A 9,866-nucleotide genomic window follows, 5' to 3' on the forward strand; every position below is an offset into this window, starting at 1 on the left:
TGATTAATAAATCTTATTGATTAATCATCTGAAAATGGCGTATCAAAACCCATTCTCTGTTAATGCAAATACTGAAATTCATTAATTATTCGATTATAAGACTATTCTTCAATCTGCCACACTGGTCTTGTTTTTATAGTAGCTACCACCACTACCATTTCTCCAACGCCATCATTCTCAGTAACAATATAGTGGTTCGCCGTTTGTTATTCATTTGGAGAGATACACGTTGGAATCTCGTCAGTAGCTGGAAAAATTCTTAGGACTTCTTCAATAGAGACTGTAGTTATCTAATTTCCTGCAGAGGAAAGAAGGTTTCTCCAGTGAGCTATTTCGGACTCTTTCAGCTTGCACAACTTGCAAATCGACCGGTGAACAACATAGATATAATACACGATAAAAGAGATCACATCCAGTTTTTCATACGTGCCGATGCACAATGCCAAAGTGGTGGATACGTCGAGAAATTCCCAGAAACAAAACAAAATAAGCAAAGCCCCCCCCCCCCACCCCATTCTCGTCTCCGATGATTCGATAATGCATGCATAAGTAAACACTGTTTACTTATGCAAGCTTAATACAAAACAAGACAAAAAATATGTCAGCAGTTATCATATAATTCGGTAATTGAGAGGTGCCGAATTTTAAACTTTTCATGATTTTAGAAAAGTACGCGTAGTGGTTGAAAAGTTTTAAAATTATAAACAATAAATAAATAGAGCACATCAATAAATAATATCAAGCATAAACAACTGAACTTATTTATATCTATAAACATTTATGATGACTATCTTGTCCATCTCTTTGTAAGGCCAGCAAGATTGTTAATAAATCAAACAATACACTACACAGATAATGCAATGGTCTTAATTCTTATTTCAGAACTTGCCTTTATAACGAGTTGCACTGGTATTGCACTAGTCTCAGCAGATATATTTACGTATCTATATTACGACTATATAAACTGATTTAGTATGTAGCATGGCAGTTCACATCAAACATTTTTACAACTGTTTCTGGCAACTGTGTGCTGCCACTAGAAACCACCTCCTGTCTAATGAAGAACCAGTTAGTCTATAAACAGGATGTCAAAGCAGTCTCATCTTTTAAACAAATTTCCAATTACCCTTTTGGCATTGGCAAGGCCATCTGTTTGGAAGTAATGCAATACCAGGGCAACTCGTTGCAAATGCAAGTTTATTGTGCTGTGAGAATTAAGCCAAGTGCATTATCCATGCAGTTTAAATCCTGCTAGCTACAAAAACAGTTTAAAGGCTTATTTATAAAGAGAAATGTCATCTTTTTTGCATGGATTCTTAAAGACAAATGCGATTTTAGATACGGGTGCCGGATTGCTTTCTTAACATTTCCAGATTGTAAAATGTTGAATTTTTTTTTTTTTTTTCGTAAAATGTGCCGAATTTTAAATAATTCCGGATTTTAAAGTGCTGGATTTTCGACCATTTTCGGACAGTGGAACCCATCTGCCGACCCACTTTTTTTTGTGCGGTACCCAAATGCATTTAAAAACAGTAATGCGAGTATATATACGTGTACTCATATATACGAGCAAGTGTACAAATTAAATAAAAAGTTGATAAACCATTTGTGGAACCCCGGGAGACCCCTCTGACGAACTCCACAATTCCGCACAACAGCTCAAAACTTCTACTCTACATCATCCTCAGATGGTAAAAATAAATCAAATATCAATAGTATTTGACTGAACTAGTTATCTATTGGCTGCTTGGAAAATAACTCTGTGGCGTGATTTGCATAAAAGGAATCGTCCAAGTAGGTACATCAGGAATAAGCATGATAAGAATGTTTGTGTGATTTGGATTCAACGTAAATGTGCAAAACGTATGCACTAAGAATATCCAGATAAAGGATCTACTACTTAAAAGATATAACTGATTCCAAGGGTAAAGGAGAGGGATTTTTCTTTTGTAAGGGTGACTACAAAAATGGTCTTAGAGAATTTTTAAATTCTTTTCTGTGGAGCCATTTCATAATGTTATCAACTACAAATTATATGGGAATCATTCAGGAAAAGTAATCATAAAAGCGACTAAGTTTTTCATAACCACTAAGAGATATTTTTCAAGTTGAGGCCTAAATGGATGTCAGCTGAACTAGTGAGACTAGTAGCAGATAAAAAAAAATGCATGGAACGATTAAAAATTAGCAACGGATATAGAAACCTACAGTAAGTAAAAACTAATCTGTACTCACTCACTAAAGGGAGTTAAGAAAGCTAAGGCAAATTATATTAAGTCCTTGGCTAAGAATGAAAAGAAAAGTACCAAATAATTATTTCCTTATGTTAACACTAAAAGGAAAGGGACGAATCATATTGGCCCACTAGATATGAATGTCATAAATGTTGATGATCCTGATCCCCATCACTAAAATCACCTGCAGAGATATTAGTGATGGGGATACCAGAAGTGCACCAAGCTTTTAACTGAGAAGAAAGTGGAAAAAATTCTTGAAGCTAAAAACAAGGCACATGGGGCCGACCGGACCTATCTAATTAGAATAAAAGAAGAAGCAGAGAGGTAAGCAAACCCTGAGCCATAATTAAGATAGCAGCCTTGGATTCAGGGGAACTTCAGTAATTATAGACCTGTAAGCTTTTTTTCAGCTGTTCCGCTTAAAATAATAGACAGTCACTGGTTAAAGAAGTAATGCAGGAGCAGCTAGATAGAAACGCAGTTATACGGAAATCACATCATCGACTTATGAAGCAGTTATCTTATCTGACTTATGAAGCAGTTATCATATATCTGACCAATCTGATTGATTACTAAGATGCAGTAACAAAGGAATTGAGGTCAGAAAATAATTTTGACATCAAATACGTATATTTTAAAAGAGCTTTTGATGCTCCACATAAAAGACTGCTGTACAAATTGGAGCAATGTGGCCTTTGAGCCTACTTACTGCTGTAGATAAAGAGATAGTTGAGTGGAACAAGACAGGGTAATTATCAATGGGCACTGCTCTTCTTGAACTAATGTTATTAGTGGAGTTCCGCAGGGCAATACTCTGGTGGGACAACAATATCTCCCTTAGAACAAAAAAAAAAAAAAAAACATATCAGACAGTCGTTAGTGGAATGGGTACTTTGTTACGGTTGTGGACACTGAAAGCGGGTGACAAAAAGAAGCTTAGAGCCCTAGAGATGGACTACCTTCGTCGAAGTGCTAGAATTTCCAAGCTTGAGAGGGTTACGAACGAGGAAATTAGAAGGCGTTCACATGCAGATAAAGATATTAATTAGAGAACGAATTGAAAATAGGCGGCTGAGATGGTGTTTGGACATCTACGCATGAATGAAGAGAGATGGCCTAAAAATTTATATGAATGGATACCACAAGGAAAGAGAAGACGAGGATGCCCTAGAAAATCATGGAAGGAGAGTGCAAATATCAGCTGACAGAGAGAAAGTTGAAGATGCCCAAGTCCGGGAATTTGGAAAACGAGAACGACAAGGCGACGATCTATCGTATAAAGTCGAACATAGATAGACTGATGAAGGCACATCAGGCTTAATATCTTTTGCGGATAATACATAGGTTGCCAGGGTGTTTAATAATAGTAATCATGTTATGCTACTGCAACAAGATCTATAAAAATTGTGCAGACCGGTTGAGACGTGACAATTGAAGTTTAATATTAACAAATGGAAGATACTGCATATGAGCAGCCGTGATCCTAGAATAACATACCAATTGCGTGATGCAACACTCAAGGCAGTAGAGAGCGAAAAGACCTTGTAGTAATTGTGCAGTCAAATTTAAAGTTCTCTGAGCAGTTCAGACGACAGCTAGGACAGTTCAGCGTTTTGTCAACGATATTCAAGAATTTTGCCAGAAGGGAAAAAGAGGTAATTATTCTGCTGTCTAAGGCAATGGTAAGACCACATTTTCAATCCTGTCCGACTGGGCTAGCCAGGTGGGTAAGTGACTGCCTGGCAACCCAAAGGTGCAAAGTGTGTTAAGCGTTGCTTTCATTGTGAGTGTACCAGTTCACTGGGAAGGCCAGAGATTTAAGTGTGTGGATCATGTGAGTGTGTTATGTTATGTACCGTTGTTCCTCTGGCCACTTAGCCGCTGGACCCCAGCTGAGGCCCAACGTTGCCCGCACTTCGCCCCGTGGAGGCAGACCAGGTAACCACTAGTTTATTGCACTCTGGCAGGTCCTGCCACCTAGTTTCCTGAGATTTCAGTGGCTAGGACCTTAAAAAAATAATAATAATAAATAAATAAAAAAATTGTATGGGATATTGCGCTAGAATTGGAAAAGCCAAAATGGTGGGCGAACAGCGTAATTTAGATACGGTTATAAAGGTGTGTAAAGTGTGTTTGGGGTCAAACGGCACCAGGGGTTTCCCCCATCTCCGGGTTATAAAGGTCGCGGGTTCGAATCCCGCCTCGGGCTTGGATCAGAGTAAAATGCAAAAACTTTGAGAGGTGCATTATGGCCACAGAAGCCGATGCGCCAACAAGTAACAAAAAATAAAAATAAAAATAATAGTCCTGTGTACTTTGTCTGGAAGCCTCATTTTAAGAAGGATGTGTATCTGTTAGAAAGGGTGCAGAGAAGAGCAACAAAGCGAAGTGAGAGGAACAAATGAGTGCTCTTACCAAAAGAGTCTTCAGTTCTGAAAATTGTAACATCTGGAAACTAGGCATTAGAAAGATCTGATATTTAGCGTTTTAAATGGATTAAGTAAGCTAAATGTTGGCGGCATCCTTAATCTTGCTCAGACAACACACATAAGGGAACATAAATTTATATTGAGGAAGGATAGTGCTAAAATTTGCTTTCAGCCAGAGAACAGTTCATTGTTGAAATAAACTTCCATTTCGTGTTGTGGAAGTGAGCAGTTTGAATAAATTTAAGGAGGACTTAGACAAATTATTAGGTGGAAGAGACAAATCATATGGAAAGCGGTTTTTATTTTTTTTATTTTTGGCTGATTCTGTATAAGCTTATTTCCTTGTTGCATCATTTACCAATACTAATACTAACTCAAGACAGTCCAAACCATACACCCAACACGAGATCTTTTTCTTGCCAACAACCCTTCAAAGTAAAAAGTCAGTATTAGAGGTCCTCTAAGGTAGCTAAGATCACAATTTGATAAAGGTCATCTCCAGTGTGCCTCTCTCAAAGACATTCTCAACTTCGTGTCATATGTCATTACAAGAAAAGGAAATGGGAAGATCGTGATTTTTATTGCTATTTCTGTTTTTTAACTTGGTTGGATCACTGATTTAAATTTTCGGATTGCTTAGATCGTGTCAGTGAAATTATTATTTTAGAGATGAAATTCTTTACCCCGCATTCCAGCCTAAAATCTTGTCCTTCATCTAAACCTTGGTTTTCCAATAAATATACTAAAGTTGTTCAAGATAAGAATGTAGCAGGTCGCAATTGGCTTGTATACAATCTGCAGCTTCAATACCTGCCTACATTAAAGCTAATGCTAATACTACACTGCTGTGCAAAACTTAAAGACCCAACACTATTTCTAAAGGTTACAACCACAAAATCTTTACTAAAGGTACTTTTTACTGATGCGAGTAGATTCAGTCTCACCAGCGATTCTGGACGTCAGCTAATCTGGCGAGAGGTTGACACACGGTATCACCCCGCAAACATCACTGAAAGGGATCGATATGGCGATCGAGGTGTTCTGGTCTGGGGAGGAGGTATCTTGGATGGACGTACACAACTCCAGATACTGGAAGTCGGTACTGTAACTGGTGCACGCTACTGTACTGAGGTAATCCTTCCCCATGCGCGTCTGTTCCGAGGTGCCATTGGCCTCGAGATGGTGTTTATAGATGATAACACCACACCCCATCGCACTGCAGCTGTTGATATCCTTATGGAAAGTGAGGACATTGTTCGTGTGGATTGGCCTGCCCGTTCAATCGATCTGAATCCCATTGAACACATATGAGACGCTCTGGGGAGTCGCCTAGCGGCACATCCACACCCACCAGAAAATGTTCACCAGCTGAAGATGGCACTGACAGAAGAATGGACGATGTTACCGCAAGAACTTATCAACATTGTTCTACGTATGGACAGGCGGTGCAAAGCCTGCATCGACATTAGGGGTGGCTATATCTCCTACTGAGGACCACCTCTTCCCTTTGTTCCATCTTTGGCAGTGATGCATCTGTATCATGGCAGCCAGTGCTATGTTGCCATTTTTGAATAAAGTTCTGTACCGTTTTGTTTCCGTTGTTGTGTCGGTGTTGTTTCCTTCATCATTTCTGTACCTCAAGAGGTTCCTTTGGTATGCTTTTCCCATATCCAGGCCACTCCTATGAGAAGCTACAGGTGAAAACCTGACTGGTCCTTAAATTTTACACACCAGTGTAATAAAAGCATTGTATTAGTATTAGGATTAGCAACATACGAAAATTAGTAAATAAACGCAACGACTGCAAAACAATCAATAAATAATCCAAACTATTTTGAATAGAATAGGAGTCGAAAATTTGTTTCTTATCCAAATGGTATTCGTACATTAGCCCTCGTGGGTAGCACAATTAGTATAATCACCGTTTTCCCCACACCGGATGGAAAAGACCTGAGTTCGAATTCCGTCAACAACGTGAAGAATTTTTATGGGTCTTTTTTACAACGTGACTGAGTTAGTCGGTCTCAGGCGAGAGTAGCATGTTTTTATTTTTTTTTCTTTGACGTGACTTTTTCCTCCAGCAAATAGCAAAACGACCACACAACACACACAATATGGCCTAAGTTGCTGTTGCGCCTAAAATCCTACAACAGTAGTCGTATATTCTGACCTCTGGAAAAAACTATTGACTGCAACTTCTGTCCATCTATACTTCAACCTCTGTTACAACCCAACGGTTCTATTGCATCCTCACTAGCTTTCTTGTATCTCACTTTTCTTTTTCCTCTTGTGTCGACGAACTTGGTAAATGACCTCCTATCATACTCAATAGACTCCACTCAATGCCTCCCAGGGTCTTCCCACAAAAGAATGTTAGGAGGATTCTGAACAATCTTGATGCTAAGAAAGTTCTAATCCTTATAGTATTTCTCCAAGCTCCTGTTTTAAGGATTGCCTGGTATTTTGCAATTAGGTTCTCTAACCGCCTCATAGCGGTTGATGGCAGACGGCTCTCTGTTTTCTAATAAAAACAGAGAGCCATTCCTTGAGGAACACCACTAACGTTGGTGCTCTCTCCAAAGTTCAGTTCTTCTCCCTCTCTTTTCCTCTTGTATGTTAATGACCTTCTTCCACTGACTGGAATTTCTATCCATAGATTTGCTAATAATAACACAATACATCCTCTTACCAGTTCGAGAAACCTTGCCCTGCACGAAAAGCTTAAACTTCTCGAATATCCACCACCAATCCTTAAATACCGATCTCCAGATAATTCTACATCGGGATAAAGAGAACTTAGTTAACATCGATAATTTTAAATCTATCCTCTCCTATTTCTAGCAAAAAAGAGTCTACTGCCCCTATACTCATCTACATTGACACTTAGATTTCTAGGCAAGGTGACATATCTCTACTAAGGATTCTCCTAACTTTTAATCTCTCTTAGCATATACACATCACAAAACTACATCCAAAAAACTGGGCTTTCTATTTTGCTCTCGGCGTTATTTTTTTTCTAAATAGTTACTGACTCTACAAATTTCAAACTCACCCTGACATCGTTCTCTCATCTGGGCTGATGCTCCCTAAACCTCACTCAGATCCTAAACTTTGTTCAAAAGAGGGCCATCAGGTTAATTAATCACCCGCCTCTTACAGTCTCTCGACTCCGTCTTACATACTTTCAATTTCTATTGTATGCCTTTTCTATAGATACTTCAATGGGAATTGTTCTTCTGAATTAGCGTCTGTGATCCCGCTTTCTCTTTCAAAGTAGTCCGAAAAAGTTCCTCAACTAGTCAACATCCGTTTGATTATTCATCTCCAAACTCAAAGAACTAAGTTTTTCTCTTCCTCAATCTCTTCTACTTCTTTTTTCAAATAACCTTCCTTCCGTGATAAGTATTTCCTGAAAATACAACTACAGAAATTCAAGTATAATGTCAACAAAATATCTTTTTAGTCTTCAACCCACGCAGAGTACTAGGTTCTAATACCTTTCTTTTTGGGGGCTTTTCAGGAAAAAAAAAGTTTCTCACGTGGATGTCGATAATGTCCATTCTTGACATGTTGTTATTGGGGTTTTAGGAGCATTAGCGACTAAGACCATATTACACCGTATATATACTGTCTGTAAATTGTGTGTGTTCTGTGGTCAGTTTTCTGTTTGCCGAACAAAAAACCTGTTTCCAGAGAAAAAACAATGCTACCCTCGCCTCAGACCGACTAACTCAGCCACGTTGTGAAAAAGGCCTGTAAAAATTCTCACGTCATTGGCGGGACTCGAACGCGGGTCTTTTCCAGCTGGTGTGGAGAGGACGGCGATTCTATCAACTGTGCTACCCATGAGGTTCTTGACATGACAGGATCAACCTGTTAGCTGTTCTGAGACTAACTGTAATTCAGTAGGGTCCATGCTCATAGAAGGAAATCACGGAAATTTATTATTATTATTATTATTATTATTATTATTATTATTAGATTTGGTGATAGGCTGAAATTGCCGGAGGAAATTCCAACCTGTTTAACTGGCTTTCTTCATTTGAGACAGGTGAAATGTAGACTGCGCCAATGCCTAATAGCGCAGTATTACTGCTTCGAATTTCTCAGTTTTGCTTGAAACTGAATGGGCAACCGGAAATTGTGATTCTATCACAAACATTGCGATATCTCTGTCCTTCGGTTGACTTCTCAACATACAAAAGGCATAGTGATTAAAATTAATGAGATGATGCATATTAAATAAGTCAATTAGGAAATAAGATTTATTTGTTTTATTATTCGTTTCTAGGTTATTGGGCAGGTATACATTTTGGTAGAAAATGTTCTACATTTTATTGGCAAGTAATTGGTCTGAGTGCTATAAACATATGCAGTGCCCCCGTGGACACCACAGCACAGGACAGGCAGTGGAAAAGATCTGAGTTCGAATCCCATCAATAACGTGAGGAATTTTTATGGATCTTTTTCACAACGTGGCTGAGTTAATCGGTGTCAGGCGAGAGTAGCATTTTTTTTTTTTTTTTTTTTGATCCCTTAAACTCGAGTTTTAATTTCAGCAAATAGCAAATCGACCACAGAACGTATCAATTAACAGACATATATGCGACGCAATATGGCCTAATACAACAACTAACCAACCAACCGTTCACGATCATTTTTTTAAATCTATCTACTTCACATCAGAATGTGATCTTTGTTGAATAAATCTAGCTAACTGATAACCACGTGGGCCTGAGATCATATGATGCCCTTCATTAATGTGGCCCTCGCGGTAATACAGTGAATATAAATACCGACCTCCCCACACCAGGTGAAAAAGGCCTGAGTTCAAATCCCGCAATAACGAGAGGAATTTTTGTGAGTTTTTTTTCAGAACGTGCAATGAATTGTACAAATTTTCAAAGATATGCATGCATTTTTTTTTTTTTAAATTAGTATAGCTAATGTTCTGTTTTCAGAACAAAATGATCATTTCTTCAATTTTACATTTTTCTCAATTACATCGGATTTTTTTTTTTTTTTCTCCCTTTAAAAATATAAAATCGCAGTTTCACTGCTGCCTAAGAGGCTAAATACCCTTATGGGTCTCTTTGAATTACATTAATTAAACATCGTCGATTACTTGTAATAAACATGCTCTGTTGAGCATGTTTATTACCTAGTGTGTTCTCGAAATTGTTTGTCCACTGAAGTGTCC

The sequence above is a fragment of the Mastigoproctus giganteus genome, chromosome 7 (assembly GCF_048544385.1).
Source record: "Mastigoproctus giganteus isolate SK-2022 chromosome 7, ASM4854438v1, whole genome shotgun sequence".
NCBI classification, from domain to species: Eukaryota; Metazoa; Arthropoda; class Arachnida; order Uropygi; family Thelyphonidae; genus Mastigoproctus; species Mastigoproctus giganteus.